Source organism: Pelodiscus sinensis, chromosome 15 (genome assembly GCF_049634645.1).
Source record: "Pelodiscus sinensis isolate JC-2024 chromosome 15, ASM4963464v1, whole genome shotgun sequence".
Taxonomy (NCBI): domain Eukaryota; kingdom Metazoa; phylum Chordata; order Testudines; family Trionychidae; genus Pelodiscus; species Pelodiscus sinensis.
Window position 1 is genome coordinate 17803412 of NC_134725.1, and position 24823 is coordinate 17828234.

The window sequence follows — 24823 nt, forward strand, 5'->3', positions numbered from 1 at the left end:
TGCAGGCACCAGAGAGTCATGTATGAGTTCCAGAGGGAGCATTTTGCAGCTCTCTGATCCCTGGAGCAGACCATCAACCACAGGCTCCAGGAGGACATCCAGCTGTGGCGAGACACCAGGTGGGAGTTGTTGGATCAGGGCCACTCCCTGTGCACAGCTGTGCATTCCTTCATTGTCAGCATGATGCCTGCTCCTGCCTCTGCTCCCACTCCTGCTGTTGCTGTAGCTCCTCCTATTCCCCCTCCACCTCCCACTTCTCCCTCAACATCCTCCCCCATGGATGCCAAGGCCCCCGCACCTGTGGTGGTGGGATCAGCAGAGCCAAGTGTCACTCCCAGCCTTAGCCCTGAGCCTCACCTCATCCTTCCTCCTCCTGCCAGCTCCCTTCTTCCCCTCCAATGTTCTCATCCCCTCTCCCCCCTCTCTCCTTACGTAGTGAATACAAGCAGAGAGAGGGTAAGTTTAGAAGATAGGATACACAAAGAACAAGTTAAAAATCACTTAGGAAAGTTAGATGTCAGCAAGTCACCAGGTCCTGATGAAATGCATCCCAGGATACTCGAGAAGCTGATAGAGGAGGTATATGAGCCTTTAGCTATGATCTTTGAAAAATCATGGCAGACCGGGGAGATTCCAGAAGACTGGAAAAGGGCAAATATTGTGCCCATCTATAAAAAGGGGAATAAGAACAACCCAGGAAACTACAGACCGGTCAGTTTAACATCTGTCGCAGGAAAGATAATTGAGCAGGTAATTAAGGAAATCATATGCAAACAGTTGGAAGGTAATAAAGTGATAGGGAATAGCCAGCATGGGTTTGTGAAGAACAAGTCATGCCAAATTAATCTGATAGCTTTCTTTGATAGGATAATGAGCCTTGTGGATAAGGGAGAAGCGGTGGATGTCATATACCTAGACTTTAGTAAGGCATTTGATAGGGTCTCGCATGATATTCTTATTGATAAACTAGGCAAATATAACTTAGATAGGGCCACGATAAGGTGGGTGCATAAATGGCTGGATAACCGTAGTCAGAGAGTTGTTGTTAACGGTGCTAAATCCTGCTGGAAAGGGATAACAAGTGGAGTTCCGCAAAGGTCTGTTTTGGGACCCGTACTGTTCAATATCTTCATCAATGATGTAGATATTGGGATAGAGAGTACGCTTATTAAGTTTGCAGATGATACCAGACTGGGTGGGGTTGTAATTTCTTTGGAGGATAGGGACATAATTCAAAATGACCTTAGCAAGTTAGAGAAATGATCAGAGGTAAACAGGATGAAGTTTAATAAAGAGAAATGCAAAGTGCTCCACTTAGGAAGGAACAATCAGTTCCATACATACAAGATGGGAAGCGACTGTCTAGGAAGGAGCATGGCGGAAAGGGATCTAGGGGTCATAGTGGACCACAAGTTGAATATGAGTCAACAGTGTGATGCTGTTGCAAAAAAAGCAAATATGATTCTAGGTTGTATCAACAGGTGTGTTGTAAGCAAAACTCGTGAAATCATTCTGCCGCTCTACTCTGCACTAGTTAGGCCTCAGCTGGAGTACTGTGTCCAGTTCTGGGCACCACATTTCAAGAAAGATGTGGAGAAATTGGAAAGGGTACAGAGAAGAGCGACAAGAATGATTAAAGGTTTAGAGAACATGACCTATGAAGCCAGGCTTCATGAACTGGGCTTGTTTAGTTTGGAAAAAAGAAGATTAAGGGGGGACATGATAGCGGTTTTCAAATATCTAAAAGGGTGTCACAAGGAGGAAGGAGAAAATTTGTTCCTCTTGGTTTCTGAGGACAGGACAAGGAGTAATGGGCTTAAAGTGCAGCAGGGGAGGTTTAGATTGGACATTAGGAAAAAATTCCTAACTGTCAGGGTGGTCAAATATTGGAATAAATTGCCAAGGGAGGTGGTGGAATCTCCCTCTCTGGAGATATTTAAGAACAGGTTAGATAGACATCTGTCAGGGATGGTGTAGACGGAGCGTGGTCCTGCCTTGAGGGCAGGGGGCTGGACTCGATGACCTCTTGAGGTCCCTTCCACTCCTATGATTCTATGATTCCTTCCCTCTCCCAGGTTCTTTCCCCAGTCTCTCCCCAGTTTCTTTGACCCCCAAATAAAAAATATAGACTTTGCAGGGTTTTTTTAAGTTTGGTTTATTTTGCTAGCAGGGAAGGCAGAAGGAAGAGGTTGTTGGAGGAAAGGTAGTGAAAGGCAAAGTAGAAGCCCCTACTGGGGCCACCCAGGGAGGGTGTCACTGGGGCCCCGGGGAGAAACTCTCTCACAGAGCCTTCCAGATATGCATGGCTCCTGATGAGCCTGCCAGATGGCAACAGTGTGCAGCTGTATGAAAGATCTGCCAGTGCGATCAGCTTCTAACCCCCACCCTGGCAGGAATGCCTTGCTCCCTGAAGTCCAGCTGGTGTCTTCAAATGGCTGAAGTCACCCTCAGTGACCATGCGGGCCCTGCTGAGGCTAGCATTGTACCGTTCTTGAGAGGGGTTGAGGTGGCTGGTGTAGGGCTTCATGAGCCAAGGCAGGAGGGGGTAGGCTGCATCCCCCCCACCAGGCAGATGGACATATCCATGTCCCCCTCCCTGATGGTGTAGTTGTGGAAAAAATTCCATCATGCATCTTCTAGAACACACTAGCATTCCTAAGGACACGTGCGTCATGTGATTTTCCCGACCACCTGACACAGATGTTGGTGAACTAGCCCCAGTGGTCCGTCATGGCCTGCAGACCCACTAAAAAGTATCACTTCTAGTTGATATAGAGAGATGCCCAGTGGTCAGGGGTCTGGATAGGGATGAGTGTGCCCTCCATAGCTCAACCCCACCCCGCACAGTTGGGGAAGTCCATATCGGCAAAACCGGTGATGATGGTGTCCACATTGCCAATGCAGATGACCCTGTGCAGCAAGATGGTGTTGATCGCTCTGACCTGCAGAAGGAGATGAACAAACAGAGAATCACAAGGGTGCCAGGGCCCTTGGGAGTTCCCCCATTCCATCCCCCGCATTTTCCCTCCCCCCCCACTCACCCCAATTCCTGGCAAGGCTTTGTGAAGTGGGACTGAAAAAATATCTTGGGGACGGGGCTTGCAAACCCCCCCCCCTTTTCTCTTGGGAAGCCCATTCCTTCAATCCACCCCCCTCCTGGGACAATAGCCAGAGAATGCCATATCTACATGATCAGGGCCCCGATGGTTGATCTCCCCACACCGAACTGGTTCCCCATGGATCTGTTGATATGCATTTTAGTAGTTAAATTCTTGGACTGTCATTGCTCATGAAAAGTGCTGTCACATGGGTAGAAATCGGGTAAATATTGCATTTTATTAATACCAGCAGAACTGACTTAAATGGGGTCTGTGTGTTGTGTAGTCTTGCCTTAATCTTTGTATTCATGCCTGTCAGTGTGAGAGAAGCTATTTGTATATATTTGCTTGCATATGCAACCACACTTAAGTTGAGTCCCTCAGCATGTTCTGTAAGTATCCGTGTGGCCGCTGGGACTTCCAAAGTTGAGTTGCCCTAGCTCATCCCTGACAGGTGTCTCTCTAACCTGGTCTTAAATATCTCCAGTGATGGAGATTCTGCAGTGTTAGTAGGCAATTTATTCCAATGTTTAACCACCCTGACAGGCAGGAAGTTTTTCCTAATGTCCAACCTAAACCTCCCTTGCTGCAATTTAAGCCCATTGCTTCTCATCCTAACCTCAGAGGCCAAGGAAAACAATTTTTCTTCCTCCTCCTTATGATACTCTTTGCCTCATATCTCATGATAGCTTTGCCTCATATCTCATGTTCTCTAGACCTTTCATCATTTGTGTTGATCTTCTCTGGGCTTTCTCCAGTTTCCCCACGTTTCCTAAAATGTGGCGCCCAGAACTGGACATGATACTCCAGCTGCAGCCTAATGTAGATGGCTCATTCCCTGCCTAGGGGGATGTGAGACTGGGCGGGTTAATTTCCAATCCTCCTGTTTATTCTTTTCCTAAGCCAGGAGGGCACAGTAGTTCTGATGGGGGCTCTACAGGAAGGCAGCCCACACTGCCCCCTTCCTGAAGTCTTGTGCAGATGTTAAACAGCTGTCCAGCCCACCCTAGAGGTGACTGCATTTCAGCGTGCCTGAAGCAACACTGCACCGGCAATGGACAGGAGAATGGTTCCTGGGCATGGCTTGCTTATGACTGCTTCAGTCCCATGGATGGGCCTCAGCCTCTTTCCTTCCACTCCCCTGCTTTGCAATGGGGCTGTACACTCTGGGGGAGAGGGATGTAGGCAGGCAGAGGTGTCTCCCTGCAGCAGATGTAGACACGTCTCTGTATTAATCATTCTCTCATTGAAGTTTTTAGCTTTGTAGTGAGTCCTTTTACATGGAAACTTTGTATTACGTCTTGGTAGAATAGTCCCTAGGACAAGTGAGGCAGAGACTGTCCCTGTGGGGTGAAAGAGGTGGGAATGGATAAGGTGGAAGGTGACACCTCTGGGCAGTTGCAAAGGTTGGAGAGGGGATGGAAGCCAGATCCAAGATCAATGAGCCCTGTGAAGTGGGCCCATTGAAAGGAGACTGGATCTGTGGATGCCTTGGGGGTCTGCAGCAAGGGCCTGCTTTGGGAAGCCCCCTCTTTGGAAGTGAATGTGGCAGCATTGAGACACCATCCAGAAGCAGGCGCTACAGACACTAACTGCAGATTCATGGGACGGATCTCTCAGATCTTCACATGCATAAGATGATAGATCTGCAGGAGGAGGGGCAGTGGCATAGTGAGGGGGCCGGAGGGGTCAGTTGCCCCTGGGCACCATGCTAGGGAGGCTCCAATTTAATCCCATTCTGCTCCCTCTGTTATCCCTTCATCTCATGTACTCCTATTCCGCCTGCCACTGGCAGCTGGAGTCTCCTCCCCGCCTCTCTGTTCTGAGCCTGACCCTGCTCCAAGCCCGACACTCCTCCATCTCCACTGGAGGGTTAGTGCATGCGGGAGCCTGGCCCCAAACTGTAAAGGGTGGGGGAAGATGCAGTACAAGTTCCCCTCAGCTGTGCACCAGGTTCAGGGCCGTGCCACATGGCGGATGGGGGGGATGCAAATTTTTCCTTTGCCCCCGAGCGCATAACACCCTCGCTACACCTCTTACGGGGGGTCCCTTTAAGCACGAGCCTCAGATAGCCTCGAGCAGCAGCCACACAAAGTAACTACTGACTTGATGCCCTGTCTGAACTGGTTCTGGGTGGCCTTAAATGCGATTTCAGCATCCAATCAGTGTAGATGCACTATTTTGAAATAGCTCAGCACTACTTCAATGAGTATTTTGTGTGTAGATGTGGTATTTCAAAATAAGCTACTTCAGAAGATCTCTTCGGCTGTGTCTAGACTGGCAAGTTTTTCCGCAAAATCATCTGCTTTTGCGGAAAAACTTGCCAGCTGTCTACACTGGCCGCTTGAATTTCCGCAAAAGCACTGACGATCTCATGTAAGATTGTCAGTGCTTTTGCGGAAATACTATGCTGCTCCCATTTGGGAAAAAGTCTTTTTCCGAAAAACTTTTGCGCAAAAGGGCCAGTGTAGACAGCAGAGATTTGTTTTCCGTAAAAAAGCCCTGATCGCAATAATGGCGATAGGGGCTTTTTTGCGGAAAAGTGCATCTAGATTCGCCGCGGACGCTTTTCCGCAAAAAGTGCTTTTGCGGAAAAGCGTCCTGTCAATGTAAACGTGCTTTTCCGAAAATGCTTTTAACGGAAAACTTTTTCGTTAAAAGCATTTCTGAAAAATCATGCCAGTCTAGACGTAGCCTTCCAGAATAGCTTATTCCAAAATAAACGTGCAGTGTAGATATACCCTCTGAAAGTCAGTTTCTTGCTCTAGGTTGTTGCATATTATTATTCTCTTTGACCTCTTTCCTACCTCAGATTTCAAAAGTCACCTCAAATATCATTCGTAATTAATACTTTTAATGAGAACACAAGATTGCAGACGTTATAACAACTAAGGAAAGGATCTAGCCACAAAGTTAATTGTGGATCTTGCTGCAGGCTAGGAAGGGAGCAGTCACTTACTTACACTCATCGTGACTCAAAGACAAATTTCTTTACAAAAAGCTAGAGGTTTGAAATTCCTGTGCTGGCTGTGACACTGACTAATTCTCAGCAATGTTCTCTCTATTGTTAGCAGGATCAACACAGTACAAAGAGGTTCATAAAGACTGGCAGATATTGGTTTTGTAAGTAAATCTTAATTCTCCTCCCTGAAAGTAAGGTTGATTGAAGGTGTAGGGAAAGAAAATTTCCCTTTTTACTAAGAAATATGACCTCAATAAAAATCAGCATGCAGCAATGGCTTCTTTTTGGGGCCATTATAAAGGGAAAACATATCCGTGACCACAAAAACAAATATAAATGAGCAAAGGTGAAAGTACTCAGTAAGAAATGAATGCCGGTTCCCTTAGCGATTTTTATTACAATGGAAAACATTTCTATTCCTGGAAAAGGAGTACAAAATAAATCCTCTCTCTGAGACATTTTGTAGGTATAGGAAATCAGCTAATTCTTCTACATTGCCATAATCAGTGCTCTCAAAAGGCGTTTTTGTGTGTGCTGGTGTTTTAAAAGTAACAAGCTATTATAAGACTGCTCTGATATACAGTACATGAAATCTAGGCGTTTGTGCGCATCACTGAAAAATATAAACATTTCTCTTCTTCTAGCCAGCGAGCTAGGGAATATGTTTATTACTTGTTTTTTTCCCTATAGGTTGCTAAATAAATGTTTATATTGTAGTAGCATGTAGCAATAAATCCAAGTACATTTACAGGTGCTGATTTAATGCTCTTATATTAGCAGAGTTCTAGTAGTATAAAGATTTGTTCAATTGTCCAATTTCCTGCAGTGCTGGGGTGCTTGATTTACAAACCAGTGGCCTAAAAGGAACACATTGGCTGTGTCTACAATGGGCCACTTATTCCGGAAAATCAGCTGCTTTTCCGGAATAAGCTGCGAGCTGTCTACACTGGCCCTTGAATTTCCGGAAAAGCAACAATGCTCTACTGTACAAAATCAGCCGCTATTCTGGAAAAACTATTCTGCTCCCGCTTGGGCCTAAGTCCTTATTCCGGAACACTGTTCCGGAAAAGGGCCAGTGTAGACAGCCCAGTAGTCTTTTCTGGAAAAAAGCCCCGATCATGAAAATGGCGATTGGGGCTCTTTTCCGGAAAAGCGCGTCTACATTGGCCACAGACGCTTTTCTGGAAAAAGGTTTTTTCCAGAAAAGCAGCCTGCCAATGTAGACGCTCCTTTTCCGGAAAAACTGAAAACGGAATAGTATTCCGTTTTAAGCATTTCCGGAAATTCATGCCATTGTAGACACAGCCATTGTAACAACTGAATTTTAGAGATCTTTGTGTGGCTTTCCTCCAATAGAGATTTCACAAATAAATTTCACAGTAACAATTCATTATGGTCAAATCATTATCTTAGTAAATAATGGGAGAGAATGGATGGAAAGAGAAGGCCCGTGTGAAATATTTATCGATGAAGCATCACCTCATTCAAATGCCCAGAAAATGCCCAATGCATCTAATTTAATTTAAACACTTTTCATATTGTTATTGTCCCATGTAGAGGACTTACCCTCAATCCCTTAATGGAGGATGCAGTACACAGAATGGAACTTCTGTATATTTTGTATAACTCCTGCTGCTGCAGCCTTAGATTATGATTCAGCAAAGTACTTAAACACATTCTTAATTTTAAGCACGTTTAATTCTCACTGAAGTGAATAGGATTCAAGCAGAAGCTCAAATGCTTGTTTATACTTAGTACAATCTCGGTTCTCAGTATAGTCATAGTACTCTCCCTTCCCATTCATTTCAGTGGGACTTTATGATGCTGTCAGCATCTTGCAATATTGGGCCAGTTTCTCTTGTCTCCTGTAACACAAGACAGCTGCTGCTAATTCAGCCACTACAGAAATGATACATTAATCTTTGCTTAATCTCATACCCGACAGCTTTACAGCCCAACAGGAAAGCAAGCTAAACAGGTTCCCAATAATTGAACAGAAAAAAGCTTTGTTTCATCACATACATTTGTGTAACACAGCTGGTGTTCTGACCATATATTCAGTACTGTATTAATGTAATGGAAAGAATGCTATGCAATATAAGATTGATTTAGCTACAAATTCTCAAAATATATTTCTGTTAATAAAGTATTTATTTAAAACCATTTTAATTTATTTTAAAATCTGTTTTAATATTGTTTGCTTCTCACAGAAAATAACAACAAACTATACGAAGTGGTTTCTGGACACACAAAATGCTTCCAACTTGACAAGATGTGACTCCAGACACAATGCAAGATTGGAATGACAGAACAAGCTCTAATTATATTTTAGACAATGAAAGCTTAGGTCTGCTGGTGCCTTTTATAAAAGGCACTAGCCATGTTGCTCAGGTCTTTAACTGAAGGGGTATTTTTGTTTTTTGGGGGGGGTTTGGGGAGAGGGGGAATAAAAAAATGCACCTGCTTTATTTCAATAGCTGTATTTTTTTAAAATGAAGGAAAATGAAGGCTGGAGTGAGAGTTCAGGGGCAAGGGGTGGGTGGTTTAGTGCAGAGGGTTGAGAGGTGTGGGGGGCTCAAGGTAGGGGGTGGAGACCTGAGGGCAGGAGGAAGAACCTGGGGGTGCAGAAATCAAGGCAGGTGGGAGATGCAGGACTCAGGACAAAGGGCTCAGGACAGCGGGCTATGAGATGGGGGCGATAATGGGGCCACCTGTGACAGCGAGGATGGTGCTGCTCTGGCGGTGGCTCTTCCTAGGGGACATGGCAGTACTCCCTAGCCAGCAGCTCCTCCCAAGGAGCCAGGGCTATACGCTCTGGAGGGTAGCTCCTCCTGGGAGCAGAGGATCTGGCTCTGCATGCTATTGGATAGAGGTTGGGATTCTACAGGCAGGACCCAGTCTCCAGTTCTACTGTGCTCTGCAGCACGTAGCCTGTCAGGGCGGCAGTCCCTGGCTTGCTGACCCCGCAACCTCAGCCTGTCTTGGGGAGACAGAGTCCTGCTCACCTGGGATAGACTGCTCCGAAAGGAACCTTGCTTGGGGCAGCGCCCCCTCCCCTCATCCTACAGCCTTTTTAGGGGCTGCTCCAGAGGGCTGGCCAGGTTCCACTGGCTGTCCCTGGCCTTCAGGGCCCCCTGCAGCCTGCAGGCTCTCTGGGGGAGCTAGACTCTGGGGGTTGCCTCTGGCCTCCAGTGACCCCCCCCCCCCGTGGCTCGCAGGCTGTGGAAGGTGATAGGCCCCCCTTTCTCCAGCAGTCCCTTCCCCATGTTTACTGGAAGCTGCATATCAAATGTGGTGGTCCTAGCTCTTACAGTTTAGGTGGAGATCTTGAAGAAACAGGAATACAGACAGATGGGCTGGCAGACAGAAACACTCTCTAAAATATAGAAACAGATTAGGATTACTTTCATGGAAGAACAGAATCAACATTCACTCAAAAATCAACATACTGATAATGTGTGATTCAGAAGTAAGTTAAGCTGTCATTCACTACAGCAAGCTTTTGTTTACACATGGGATGTTCTGAAATAGAGGACCAAGTTCAAGTCCCAATCAGTGGCGTAGCGAGGGGCGGCTGCGGGGGAGGGGCGATCAGGGGGGAAGGGCGGTTGCCCCCAGCACCACGCTAGGAGGGCACCAATTTAGTCCCCCTCCACTCCTGCTGTCATCCCTTGGTTTGCCAGCTCCTCCTCTGCCCACTGGTGGTGCCTTGAGCCTTTGCCCTTCCTTTCCGTCTCCAGCCCGACCCTCCTCCATCTTCACCGGTGGGATAGTGCATGAAGGGGCTTGGCCTCAAACTGGAGAAATTGGGGGAAGACATGGTATAAGCTCCCCCTCCCAGGGTCAGGTTCAGCCATGTGCCAAGTTTGGGGCTCCACTGTGCTGTGGCGGCGGGGGGTGGGCAAAATTTTGCCTTTGCCCCTGGGTGCATAACACCCTTGCTATACCTCTGGTCCCAATTCAGGATGGGACATGCTCTAATCCTTAATACATGCTCCAGTCCTTTAGGCATGAATGAAACATGATCACAGGCTTAAGTATGTGTGGAAGTTTTGTTCTGAATAGGTAAGAACTTAAGACCTTGCTTAATGGCACACTTTCTTGAATCAGTGCCCCTGAACAGAATTTGACCCACTCTGATATTGCACTAAAGTATTCTGACATGTTGGTGATATATATATTGCATCACATGCCCCAGACTGCTATAGTATGAAATAAAAAAGCAAATTTAAAAGAATGTGACAGACTTAACTCTGTACTCCCTTGCTTTTGTCAGTAAAAACTGATCTTGTAACTAATTTGAATTTTATCTATAATCTTTTACAGTTGACAGTTGATTATCTTAACCAGAAGGCAGTTATAAGATGAGATAAATAGTTTGCTTCCAAAATGAGTCTACATAGTTTCCCCATCACCTAGGTATATTGTGGATGAATGCCTGGAATCCAAGAAAAAACATAGTCAAGTCCTGAGGGGAAATGTTTTATGCTTCAAAAGGATTTTCACTTCACAGATGAGAGGGGAGGACTTTATCCTAAACAAAACAAGTTATCTGCTTCAGACTGTTCATAATCTCATGTCAGCGGACTGTCTCATAGCCATAACTGACAGATATGCAAATGTAACAAGTTGAATATAAAAATAGTCTAAAGCATGCGTATGGGGGTGGGGGGTGGGAAGAGTCTGCAAAAAAGGTCTTTTCTTGCATTCCTAAGACTGTGTCTACACTACCACTTTCAGCAATAAAACATTAGTTGCTCAGGGGTGTGAAAAAACACCCTGTTTGGCAGCAAGGATACATCTACACAGTGGGGCTATTTTAGGATACTGGAAATATCCCAAAATAGCTATCCTGTGTCTTTTGAACGGGCCCACTATTTCTAGATAGTGCATCGGCCATTTTGAGACCTATTTCGGCATCCTTGTAGCCCTTGTTCCACAAGGGTTAAGGGATGTCTCAAAAAAGCATGTCATTTCAAAATTTGATGCTGTGTAGATGCACCAAATTTTGAAATACACTGTTTGGAAATTCAATCGAAATAAGATATGCAATTTGCATAGCACAAATTGCATATCTTATTTTGTCTTTAAGGTGCTATTTAGATGTACCCCAAAAGTTTTAGCACAGAAAAGCACCAGCATAGACAGTGCTTTATCACCAGGAGCTACCACTGTTCATTTGGGGTGGGCTTTTCCTGGTCACTGGGAGAGCACTCCTCTGGCCATAAAGAGTTGAGCTGGCAACAGTGTTGTAAGGTGAGAAGTGCAGACACATTCTACTCACCCAGGATTTCTGTTGGAGTGATGCCTGAGCAGGAGCATGATCAGCATGAGATTATCTGATTCTAGAAACGATGCTACTACTGCAAATTGCAAAGATGCAAACAAACTAAGACAGGGTCACTTGATATTTGTTCTGCCAATTTATAGCTTGTTAGGAGCCCAGAGGCTCCCGTTATTTGCTTAACATGGAGAGGAAAGCTGCCATTTAACAAAGTGGTGTGACCCATAAGACTGCAGGCTTGAGTTGATTCACCAGGCTTCTGAGCAACTTCAGGGCACTCTGCCAGCACAGGTCTGATAATCTAACAGATTGAATGGACAGCTGAAAGACTCTTTGGGTAGAATGGGTTCCACATCTCATTCAAGAGGATCCCATTCTACATCCCACTTAAGCATATGGGTGTGGCCAGGAGAAAGTGGAAACTGGACACAGTATTTCTACCAAAAGTTATTACTGGCTGCTGGAATGGCTCCTTATCAGGAGAGTTGAAAATGACAGCTGTCCTCAAGACTGCTCTGACTTACACTGGAGGCCAAAGTGGTCCATAGCTTACTTCAGAATTGAGAAGCTGCAAAGGTGGTATAAAGTCATTTCAGTGTTCCCTTAGATACAACACCCCGCTCAGTATCTTTGTGTGACATGGCTGTCAGCTTTCAGTATGATTTAAAAGTGTTAAGTTGAAAACTCAAAAAATGAAGTTCTGGGGGTGGATTCTCAAAGGTTATGTGGCCAAGAAGCCTTTCTCCTTAGATCACTAGAGTAAGGCCAATCTGGACTGTTACCATCTGATGACTGTGTTGGGTTGTTTCAAAGGAGTTAATGGCCTGTCCAAATATGGTTCAAAGATTTTGCCATCCCTGTTAGCATGCACTGAAATCCTGGTTGACAGGCCAGACACAGGGTCCTAGGAAATGATTTGGTCATAAAGAGTGACCTAACCTTTCATCCCTTAGAGGTAATAGATCCAACTCAAATCAGATCATCTGGTGCAGGCGCACTGATAAATGAGGGTTGAGGTAGCTTGCATTACAATTTGGCTACGTCTAGATTGCATCCCTTTTTCGTAAAAGGGATGCAAATTAGACGTATCGCAATTGCAAATTAAGCGGGGATTTAAATCTCCCCCGCTTCATTAACATAAAAATGGCTGCCGCTTTTTTTCGGCTTGGAGCTTTGCCGGAAAAAAGCGCTAGTCTAGACGTGGATCTTTCGGAAAATAAAGCCTTTTCCGAAAGATCCCTTATCCTTTAGTTTAAGAGGGATAAGGGATCTTTCGGAAAAGGCTTTATTTTCCGAAAAATCAGCGTCTAGACTGGCGCTTTTTTCCGGAAAAGCTCCGAGCCGAAAAAAAGCGGCAGCCATTTTTATGTTAATGAAGCGGGGGAGATTTAAATCCCCGCTTCATTTGCAATTGCGATACGTCTAATTTGCATCCCTTTTACGAAAAAGGGATGCAATCTACACGTAGCCCTCGTGTCTTGTGTTGCTCTCCCTTAGGGTGGCTAAATTAATTTAATTTTCCACTGTCATATATATGGCATCTTTCATCAATACAATGGGGTAACTTCTGCCCTGATGCATGCAGATGTCAGACCATGAGATACATGTTGCACAGGAGTGTGCAAAATATGGCTCAATGCTTGCTTACTTTTTTTTTAAAAAGAAATATACTAAAAATGGAAAAGGGTTGATGATAAAAATGGAAACTGAGTACTTAGTGCTAGTGGTCCTGGTGACAGCTTTTGCAGTGCCTAGGGCTGAAACCTCTTTAAACTTGGGCAATCTGAAATCTCCAAGGTATTTGGATAAGAAATACAACTCAAACAAACTGGTAAAGGGATATCTGAAGCAGAATGAGCTAAGCCTGCCTGGCATTATTCAAGATTAGCTTGTGTATGCAGACACACAGCTAGACTGTTTGCACAAATGAGAACCAAATTGCTAGCCTTGCAGAATATAAAGTCAGTGGAGCAAAGCGATATCCATATTATCTGAAGAGTTACTCAATCTAAGACTGGCTGTCACTTCTTTTCAATGGGATCTAGGTAGCCACAGAATAAGAGCCCCGTGGAGCTTTGTTGTGTGGTTAATATAATGGAGATTGCCTATCTCCTAGAACTGGAAGGGACCTTGAAACGTCATCGAGTCAAGTCCCCTGCCTTCACAGCAGGACCAAGAACCATCCTTGACAAATAATTCAATTTATTTAATTAATTATATTTAAAGTATTACATTTATTTAGTTCAATTTATTTTAGATCCAAAGGAAACCAGGACTCTCCAGAGAGACTTAATCACTTTCTTATTTAACACGCTTTAAGCAGTTAATATAGATGTTTAAATTTTACAAGCCTTAAAAACAATTACTATGCAATTTAAACCTTAAATTTAAAAGCAATTAACAGAAGGTCTACTATAATACAATAATAAATCCTAGTTCACTTACACTTCATTCATATTCTACTACAGTACCAGGCCAGAGGATGTGGTTCCTTTGATTCCCACCTGTCAGAACTCCATGCCCTATCATAGACAGTGTGAAAGGCTTATTTCTTCTAGTCACAATGAGCAGGACATGTGGGTGAATCCTGCTCCCTCCCCCCCCATTGATTCTTCTTATTAAGCCCATTTTATAACAAAGCAAGACTTGGTCGTTATAATAATATTTACCAATTGATTATGTATTATGTAAGATGCCTAAAATATTCAGTGCCCTATTTGGGGTACATTCTGCTACTCAGGATGTTGCAAAAACTAGGTGCATAATTGACAGTTTTATAGATTTGTCTGTAATTTTTGCTTATCAGAAACAGAAGTACCAGTACAAGGTTGCTTGTCGTGTGTTCTTGATGTGGTCTCACATACCATGTTTAATCTACATTATTATGCAAAACATTCCTGCCTCTCAAAGCTTCCCCTGGGCCTTGCCTGAATGCTTATGTGCACCAGACTTGAGACAGGCCTGGGTTTGGCTTTTTAGAGATCCGCACTGTAGTCAACACTGACATTACAATTTATGGTCAAGGCAGGGCTGTCCAAGCTCCACTACCAAGCCAAAAACTTGTCTCTCTCACCAAGGGAAGTTGGTCCAGGAAAAGCTATTATCTCACCCACTTTGTCACTGTAAAGGGTGTTTTGAGGACTTGGATCCTGTTATAGGTATTTCTTCCTGGTACTGAGCACACTTTGTTTCCATTGTACTCAATGGAAGTTTAGGATGTTCAATTTTCAGAGAGGGCCACTGGCAAAAAAGGATATGGTAGTTCACCTATGATGTTGGGGGCGCAAATGAAGTTTGCATCAGTATTTTTAGCATTTTCCAGAATTGTTGTGAAGCTGTCCCAAGAAGAAAAATTATAGTGACAAGCAGCAAAGGCACTTTCTGGTGCCAACGAGTAAAGAGTTAATAATGCAGATTCACACACATGCTGCAAGAACTACAAAGGCAGCTGTGCTAGATACTAGAGGGCAGGCTGGGAGAAAGCAGGGGTCTGAATCAAGGGGTATAGCTTGAGTTTAGGTTTCTTATTTGTTCCATTTCTGATCTTTTATTAAGTCTTGTCCTATGACTGAGATATAAAGTTCTCCTACAAAAAAAGACATGATCATTGTGGTTTGTGTGCTTAGTCACTTTGCCAACCTGCAGGACAGCTAGCAAAACTGCTATTTTTCCTTTTGACATCACTGTTTTGAAAGTATGCATTAATTCAGACTTTTCCATAGCAAAGTTTACACTCTCCACAAAAAACTTCCACCCTGCATAATGGGAAAGTTTAAAACAAACTAATGATATATCAACACCAACAATGACAGAGGTTCACAAAACTTGTAAACAAAAATAAAGCTGTTCTTTGAATATAAAAAGGAAGCATGAATGTGATCTGGAAATGGAATATGATTTCTATTAATCAGAGACCAAAAAGAGTCAGGCAATGGTGGATCTAGCTCTAATAGAGAGTATGGTAACTACGTATTTTTCCTTTGGAATTATGGGGTTTAAGTTTTTAGAAGTGCTAGTTATATCCACCTTTTTAGCTCATGATGTTTTCATTATGCTTCAGGAGCACACCTAATTCTCCTCCCATTAAATATGAATAATAATAATTAAAGTTAAGGTGAGTTACTCACATCCTGCAGGGTAGAACTGTATACTTGGACCATAAAGTTGGAAATTAAATTTTCTCCACCAAGTTATGTTTGGGAAGGTTGCAAAGTCAGGATAAAATCCTGCCCTTATTGTTTTAAGCTGTGCAAGAGAGGAGGAGCTGACTACTAGTTAGAGGGAGTGTCCCCCAGAGTCATTTTGGGACATGAATGCACGGGGCAGTTGGGAACACACACACATTACTGCTTCTCTGAAAAGGAGTAGCATTGCCTTTTCTATTCATGCTTATGGATATGTCTTTGCAGGATTGGGGCCATAGAGAGTAAACCTAATATTCCATATCCACTGAATTATTTTTATTACATTAGTAATATAGGACCAGATTGTTCCCATAATAACACAGGAGAAAAGAAGGCTAAGAGGGAATGAAAATTCGAGGAAGATTTTCTCCTGGAGTTTCAGTCACCCTTCTTCTATTAGAGACTGGGTTTATCTCTTCCCAGAACAATCTAGATCTGCCACTGAGGCCCATGTATCCACTGCACTGACTCAATGGATTGATATCAGGGGAATCATCTGGCAAACATGGATTTAAGATTGCAATATAATTTGGACTTTATACTGATCCTGATCCTGTATAAATTGTGAACCAAAGTGGCAACATTAAAGCACATTGTAAGTACTGTATGGTGGAGTATTGGATGTACAAAAGCTCCATTTTACCAACTCTGATAGAAACATGTATTAGCTAATAATAAAAAATAATAATCTGGCAAATATTTTTTGGTAAAAAATTGAAGACTTATTTGTATTTTCTAATAAATTGAATGTCATCCATACAATAAAAGCTCTGAATGTTAGTGTTTAACTGGTAAATTAAATTAGGCTGCAGAGTAAACAACTCATGAATAGGGGACATTCATATTTCTTTTAAAGCTATTGTTTCAGTAGTCTGGCTGCATGCAGACAGCAAAGGACAATACCGCAGAAGTTTACATTTTGAAGGTTATCTCTGCAACCAGAAGGGCTGGAAACTTCATTGTAAAACATGAAAGCATTATGTTTTACAATCCCGACACTACAAAATAGAGCTAGTTGAAAACATGGAAAAATCAGACATTTTGCAATAATTTTCATTTTATTTTGGTAAAATTTTTGCAATGTACTTTTTCAAATCAGAATCTATTCTTGAAATATTTCATTGATGAGTTATAGCTAACGATACAGTTCTGTGATGGAGGTCACAGAAGTAATAGATTCCATGATTTTCTGGGACCTACATGACTTCTTCCAGGGCAGGCCTGGAGCAGCTGTCATCACCCCTTCCCTGACCACTGGAGCAGTAGCTGGGTTGGGTCAGCGCTCTTGGGCTGGAGCAGGGGCAGTCAGCACCTGCTGCAGGAATAGCAATAGAGATGGAGCAGATGTTGGTAGCCAGCTTTGGTACCACTGAAGCAGCAGTCCCTGGGTCACAGGACAAGCAGCTGGTGGCTAGTCCCTGGGTCACAGGAACAGCAGCTAGTGGCTAGCCCTGCAGGAGCAGCATCCAGAGGTGAAACCCAGGGTCAATTGAACAGCAGCCCCTGGAACAACAGCCTAGTGACCATTCCTGTGATTTTGAATATGAATATGCATAAGTTGAATATGCTTTATGCAAAATGGGGTAAGTATCCTATTATTCAAGAGCTAGTTATCTCTTGAATTTGTATATTTTATTTGTGTGTATGTACTTTTTTAAAATATAAAGTTAAAAATATAAAGTGTAAACCTATTAATCTAGGTTTTCTAGTGAAAGCCATTAGTGGAACTTACTGGCCCGGTCAGTGCTCAAGATAAAGACCTGTGAATAGTCTAGTTTTTCCTATAAGCCTAAACTGTGATTAGTCCTACAAAGACATGTGACCATGCCACCTGGTGCTGCAATCCATCTTTAATTTTGTATTTTTCCACCGCAATGGGGGGAATGGGACAAATACTCCATGCCCTGGGGAAATTCTATGTAAGGAATGGGAAGCAAACAATGATTGTCTTCAACTGGCTTCACAGATTGCTTCTTACCCTGAGAGGATACATTGAAACACTTGGAAACAAAAGTACTCTAAGGATGGGGTGGAGATTAGGGATTTTAGGGTGTAGTCATCTATATGATTAACTAATAAACTTGGGGTTATCAATTACTCATAACTACATGCACCTCCCTTGTGGAGCTGGTGCCCACAGGGAGCCAGTTTTTAAGTGCTGCCTGCTCCTGACTCCCCCACAGCCTCTGAGAGGCAGCAGCCTGGAGGGTGGAGGTGGCAAACAGGAGCCATTATACATGAGAAACCATCTTTAAGCTGGGTCTCCACACATATGGGCTTCTGTCAAACCACCTCCTCCCCTCCCATGCTGCTGCCTCCCACAGCAGCAGCTGGCAGCAGTTGCTCCACCCTAGCCATGTGGACAGCTGGGGCTACTCCAACCTAGCCACCCATCACAGCTGGGGTCCTGCCAGTTGGGCTACTGGGGTAACTGGTTAGCTGGTAAGCATGCCAGGAAGGCATATACTTATTGGTTAAGCCTGTGTTTCTCAAACTGTGGGACCCAACTCCCCCCACTGGGGGGTCACAAGCAACTTAGAAGGGGGTTGTGGTATCACCAAACTTGAGAACCCCTGGGTTAACCTGTAATATCCCTCAGGCCTTCCCTTGCCTAGATGCACTTATCTGGCTTGTCCACCTGAGTGGGAAATGAGAGCTGTTGCTTTGCATTTCCCACAGGCATGCTCACTGGTTGCGCTCAGGGCTGTGCTGTACGCTCTCTGGTGCAGGGAGCCTCAGGAACGTCTAAACTACAGCCCTCTTTCCAAAGTCTAGACATAGCCTCTGTGGCTACGTCTATACTGGCAGCTTCTTACGGAACCGTTCTTCCGCAAAAACTTGCTGGCTGTCTACACTGCACCAGCATTCTTCAGAAGTAAATCTGCAGTATAGAGTTGTAAAACAGGGCTTCTTCCAGAAGAGTTATTCCTCTCCCCATGAGGAATAAGCCCTCTTGAACAAGAGCTCTTCCAGAAGAGAACAGTGAAGACAGGCAGCATGAATTTCTTGTGCAAGAAGCCCCTCTGGTTAAAATGGCCATCAGAGCTTTCTTGCAGAAGAGAGTGTCCACACTGCCATGGATGCTCTTGTGCAAAAGCACAGGGAAGAGTTTTTGCACAAGAACCCCTCCGCAAACGAGTTCTTGTACCAGAAGCTGCCAGTGTAGACTAGCCCCATGTTTGTGCAGCACCCAGCCTGGAGGGGAGGAGGAAGGGGGCCTGCTCTGGGGCAACAACCACAAAGGCCAGGAAAGAGCCGTTTCCAAGCCCTTCCGGCCGCCAGGGGGCTGCAGAATCACCCCTTGCATCCCCCCCAGTGGCGTCACCGCTGCGAGGCGATGACATCACGTGGCGTCACCACGGGGGATGACGATGATTCTCTCCTGCCCCCCCCCCTTCGCCACACACACGATGGCGCGTCACGCCACTCTGCGTCACTCTGCCCGGTGACGTGGCCCACATCTCTGCTCCGACGGGCACAGCCCCGCCCCTCAGAGCTGCCGTCATCTCCGCCTCACCCTCCCCCCCCCTCGGCCCCGCCCCCGCGCTTGCGGAGCGAGGCGAGAGAGACACTCTAGCCTCCGTCTCGCCTCGTCGCGTGAGTGGAAGAGCAGTAGAGACGCGCGCGGCCGCGGTGCCCTGTGGGATTCCGGCGGAGTAGGGAGAGGGCGGTTCCGGTCTGGATTGCGGCCTGGCAGCTGGGCGCCGCGGCGGGGAGAAGGCTCTCGGGGGTTGGCCCAGGTAGGCACGGGCGCAGGGAGGAGGGAGCCGCGTGCAGCCCGCTGCCGGCGGAGGGGGGGGGGGGGTCTCTGCAGCCAGAGAGCCCTGTTCACCCTCCCCGGGCCTGGACTGCCCCTCCCGTCCGAGACTAGGCAGGTCCCGTGGGGCGGGCTGGCTCCGCGCCAGGAGCCCGGCTCCTGCTGTGCCTGGCTCGGGGGCTGCGTCTCCGCCCGTGTTGGCCGCCCGCCGCTTTTCCCTCCGAGCTCTGGGGGGGGAGAGTCCCCGGCAGCCGTTCCTCTTCTGCCTCTCCTGCAGCGCCCACCCGGCCCTAGGGCTCCAACTGCGCGCGGCAGCCAGGATTTAATTCTTAAGTATGTAGCGCTGATGCTTTTTAATGTCACCAAGCCACAGCACTTTGTAGGCTCCAGGGGGAGCCTACATAGAACATATCAAAGGGCAGAACTTCTTTGGTTGGCTGTCTGTTGAAGACCACAGAAGCACACCGGGAATTGTACATGAAAAAAGCAAACAAACCAAGGACGTGTAGCGCTTTTTAGCTGTGGACTAAGGCCTTGGGCATTGCTCTTGGGCTCTGGGCTTCATAGTTTAATCAGAGGTGTTGAATGTTGATGGAACCAAGACGTTTTGGCATTCCAAATACGTTTTCAAAATAACAGCATCAAGTATAATTTAGGATTATAACTAAGGGAAAATGAGAAAGTGGAAGTTGAACTGTAAATTGCACAGCAGGACAAGACCTAGTACTTGATTTTGATAGCTGATGATACATGCATTAAGTTACTTTATACATCTTAGATTAATTTCTCTCCTACATGCTGAAAAATAAACAGTATCATGGTAATTAAATATACAGGCAGTCCCTGACTTAGGAACACCTGGTCGTAACTCAATTTGGTTGTAAGTTGGAAATACCCTTAAAAGTGCTGCCCACGCTGTTCGAAAAACTTGATGTACATGGTTCTCAACTAAAAAATATTATAATGGGTTAATGGGAGGTTGGTCATCAGTACAGATGATCGTAAGTCAGTGTGTTCGTAAGTTGGGAAGTGGCTGTATATTTTTCCAGATCTTTTCTGATCATATGGCACTTTTTTTTTTAAATTTTATTGCAAGTCATACCTTAGGCTCTCTTGTATGGAGCAACACAGCATAGTCCTTTGCCTTTTCTCTCCATACTTTTAAAACTATCTTACAGAATTGTCACTAACCTTCAGAAGCCCAGTATCTGGCCACCTGCACAGTATTATGATTTATGATGAATAAAATCTATTTAGTTTTTTCCATCAACAATTATTTGTCTTTGGCAAGAGGTTATCAAAGTTCTTTAAGACCATTTTATGGTGTTTTCTTAATACAATGACTCTTAAAAAATATTACCAGTAGCTGCTTGCTTAGGCAAAAACCACTGTGATTGCTACATTTAATGACTAATATGTACTATTTCTTTGAGTTAAATAACCAGCTCTATTAGACTTATTTCTCTATGACTAGTTATAGAAATGTAGCTGTGTTAGTCTGGTGTAGCTAAAACAAAAAACAGGACTATGTAGCACTTTAAAGACTAACAAGATGGTTTATTAGGTTTATATGGTTTATTAGCTTTCGTGGGCCAGACCCACTTTGATCTGAGGAAGTGGGTCTGGCCCATAAAAGCTCATCACCTAATAAACCATCTTGTTATTCTTTAAAGTGCTATATAGTCCTGTTTTTTGTTTCTCTATGACTGTTTGTTGAAGTGATGGCAAGAAAGTGTCTAGAGCACTTTTGGTGTTGTGCAAATAATATTAGAAGCAGATAATCACATTTTTATTGTAAAGTGAATATTAGGGTCAGAGAACTTTAGATTTGTTTATACATTTATACATAACATTCTAAAAATCAGAGTTTTAAATGTTTAATATAATGGAATTATTAGTCTTAAAACTTCATGGAGAGAGTGCTGAATATTGACCATGCAAATAAATAGATCCTGGCAGTGGTAATGCCAATGATCAGGTGTAGTACTTACTACAGCAAATCATATTGTTGGCTTTGGTGAAATAGCTATTTTTACAAGTGGTCTGGCAAGTAAGTATTGGCAAGATTGGACCCGTTCTGTTGGAGCCCGGCAAGATTTTTTGGTACGCATAATGAATTTGTGTTACAGTAACAGTACTCTGTTAAAACTTTAAAATTAGCAGAAAATTGAACTCTGTTTTTTTATCCAATCTGATTGTAGTTTAGAGCTATACTTTTAAGGCAAGTTTAATGTCCTTCATTGAAATCAGTTATTAAAAAATAGTAGTTGGATGTAAAACTGCTCAGCTTTAACTTGGAGATGGATTTTCACGCAGTGAGTGCAATATATTTCATTATATGAAATAATGGAATTCATACTTGCACAAAGGAGAAAAGAGAACTTAAGCACTTCTTTGGAAAGATGCCAAACTTGTGACAACATTCTATCTATGTTTTGTAACGTAACACCAGAATTGCAACATTGCTACAGTGTGTGGCGTGATTTATGCCTAAATGAAGCCAGGCAGTTTACGATGCTCTGTCTTTTAGATTGTGAGAGAGAGAAGGGAAACTTAGTTCCTAACTAAAAATAAGTTGGTCAGATATGTTGAAAGGTTCCTAAAGAAACAGCTACTTTCTAAGATTGCCTCTTCACAAGAGGAGAGGCACTTCTTGATTTAGTCCTAACTGGAGTGCTGGATCTGGCCCAAGAGATTAAATCTAACTGGACCACTTGGAAATAGTGACCAGATTGTAATAAAAGTTAACATCCCTATTGTGGGAAAAATACCTCAGCAGCTGAACACTGTGGCATTTAATTTCAGAAAGGGAAACTACACAAAAATGAGGTTAGTAAAAAAATTAAAAGGTACAAAAGTAAAATTCCTGAAAGCTGCATGGAAACTTTTCAAAGGCGCCATAATAGAGGCCCAACTTAATTGTATACCCCAAATTAAAAAACACAGTAAGAGGAAAAAAAAAGTGTCACTGTGGCTTGGCTTAACCAAGTAAAAGAAGCAGTGAGATAAAAAGGCATCATTTAAAAAGTGGCAGTTAAATCCCAGTGAAGAAAATAAAAAGGAGCGTAAACTCTGTAAATTAAGTGTAAAAATGTAAGAAGAATAAGCCAAAAAGGAATTTGAAGAACAGCTAGCCAAAAAATTAAAAAAGTAATAACAAAATGTTTTTTAAAGTACATCAGAAGCAGGAAGCCTACTAAACAGCCAGTGGGGCTCCTGAATGATCTAGATGATAAACAAGCACTCAAAGATGATAAAATAATTGTGGAGAAACTAAATGAATTCTTTGCTTTGGTCTTCATGGCTGAGGATGGTAGGGAGATTCCCAACCCTGAACAATTTTTTTTAGGTGACAAATCTGAAGAATTGTCCCATATTAAGGTGTCATTAGAGGAGATTTTGGAACAAATTGATAAACTTAACAGTAAAAAGTCACTGGGACTAGAAGGCATTCACACGAGTTCTGAAAGAGCTCAAATGTGAAATTGCAGAACTATTAACGGTGCTTTGTAGCCTATTCTTTAAATCAGCTTCTGTACCTAATTACTGGAAGATAGCTAACGTGATGTGATGCCAGTATTTAAAAAGCTCTCTAGCTGTGATCCTGGCAAATATAGACCAGCAAGTCTAATAAATCAGTACCAGGCAAATTAATTGAAACTATAGTAAAGAATAAAATTGTCAGACACATAGATGAACATAATTTGTTGGGGAAAAGTCAACATGGCTTCTGTAAAGGGAACTCATGCCTTACTAATCTGCTAGAGTGCTTTGAGGAGGGTCAACAAACGTGGAAAAAGGGGATCCAGTGTATATAGTGTACTTAGATTTCCAGGAAGCCTTTGACAGGGTTGCTCACCAAAGGCTCTTAAGTAAAGTAAGTTGTCATGGAATAAGACTTTCACAGATTGTTTCCTGTCTTTTAACCAGTTATCAAAGGGTAGGAATAAATGGTCAGTTTTCAGAATGGAGATAACTAGTAGTGTCCTCCAAGGGTACTGCTGGGACCAGTCCTATTCAATCTACTTATTAATGATCGGGAGAAAGGGGTAAATAATGAAGTGGAAAAATTTGTGGATGATACCAAACTGCTCAAGATAGTTAAGACCAAATCAGACTGAAGAGCTTCAAAGAGTTCTCACCAAACTAAGTGACTGGGCAACAAAATGGTAAATGAAATTTAATGTTGATAAAGGTAAAGTAATGCACATTGGAAAAATAATCCCAACTCTGCATACAATATGATGGTGACTAATTTAGCTATAACTACTTGAGAGAGATCTTGAAGTCACGTTGGATAGTTCTCTGAAAACATCCACTCAATGTGCAGCGGCAGTCAAAAAAGCAAAATAATTAAAAAAGGGATAGAGAATAAGACAGAGAATATCTTATTTTCTCTATAGAAAACCATGGTATGCCCACATCTTGAATACTGTGTACAGATGTGGTTGCCTCATCTGAAAAAAGATATATTGACATTGGAAAAGGTTCAGAGAAGGGCAACAAAAATGATTAAGGGTTTGGAATGGGTCCCATGTGAAGAGAGATTAAAAAAAACTTGGACTTTTCATCTTAAAAAAGAGGAGACTTAGGGGGGATATGTTAGAGGTCTATAAAATCATGACTGGTGTGGAAAAAGTCAGTAAGGAAAACCTAAGAACTAAGGGGTCACCAAATGAAATTAATAGGCATCAGGTTTAAAACAAAAGGAAGTTTTTCTTCACTTCAGTCAGCCTGCGGAACTTCTTGCCAGAGGGTGTTGTGAAGACCAGGATTAAAAAAAGAACTAGATAAATCCATGAAGGTTAGGTCCATCAATGTGTATTAGCCAGCATGGTTAGGAATGGTGTCTCTAGCCTCTGTTTGTCAGGGGCTGGAAATGAATGACAGGAGAGGGATCATGTGATGATTACTTGTTCTGTTAACACCCTCTGGGGCATCTGGCATTGGCCACTATTGGAAGACAGGATACTGGGCTGGATGGATCTTTGGTCTCACCCAGTATGGCCATTCTTATATATCTGCAAGTTGAATAATCAAAAACCAGATAAGCTTTTTTTATTAACTTTTCCAAGTCCTCTTGTTTAAAGATGAAAGACATAAAACCTTTTAGTCAATTAATTTGTATTGAATATAAACAGAACTGTTTACATTACCAATTTGTTCAATAATGAGGGTGATAAGCACAAAAATAAGGGAACAGAGCAACAATGAAGCATTATGTATTGAATTATGTGTTAGGGATGTAATAGTGTATATTTGAAACATTAACTGATGAGACTGGACTCATTTAATCTTCATGGTTACATGCATGGACTCTATAACAGTAGCAGCTTTGCATGGAGGAGGAGGGAAGAGCAGGTGGGAGTTGGTGCTCGTGGAAAGCTGGCTTAAAATCAGGCTTCCCACACATACCAGCTTCCTCTTCTCTCTCCCCTCCCCCCCATCAGAGGCAACAACGGGGGAAAGGGAGCAGAAGCTGGTGCTTGGGGAGCCAGCGTAAAAGCTGGTTCCCCCCGCACCATCTCCGTTGGGAGT

General features: G+C 43.6%; 1 protein-coding gene and 1 long non-coding RNA gene across 2 annotated transcripts in view; one reads left to right on the forward strand and one right to left on the reverse strand.

Moving 5' to 3' along the window:
* Positions 1-2168: 2168 nt before the first annotated feature.
* LOC142818388 (uncharacterized) lies at positions 2169-15545 on the reverse strand. The gene is made up of 3 exons (XR_012895880.1): positions 15472-15545; positions 9372-9436; positions 2169-2942 (listed from the first exon to the last, which is right to left on the reverse strand). It is a non-coding gene; the product is annotated as an uncharacterized LOC142818388 (long non-coding RNA).
* A 3543-nt stretch (positions 15546-19088) lies between these two features.
* Positions 19089-24823, forward strand: part of LOC102451934 (septin-2) — an 82910-nt gene continuing 77175 nt past the window's right edge. The window contains exon 1 of the mRNA XM_075898295.1: positions 19089-19268. The gene's annotated coding sequence lies outside the window, so the exon portion shown is untranslated. The remainder of the gene's footprint in view (positions 19269-24823) is intronic.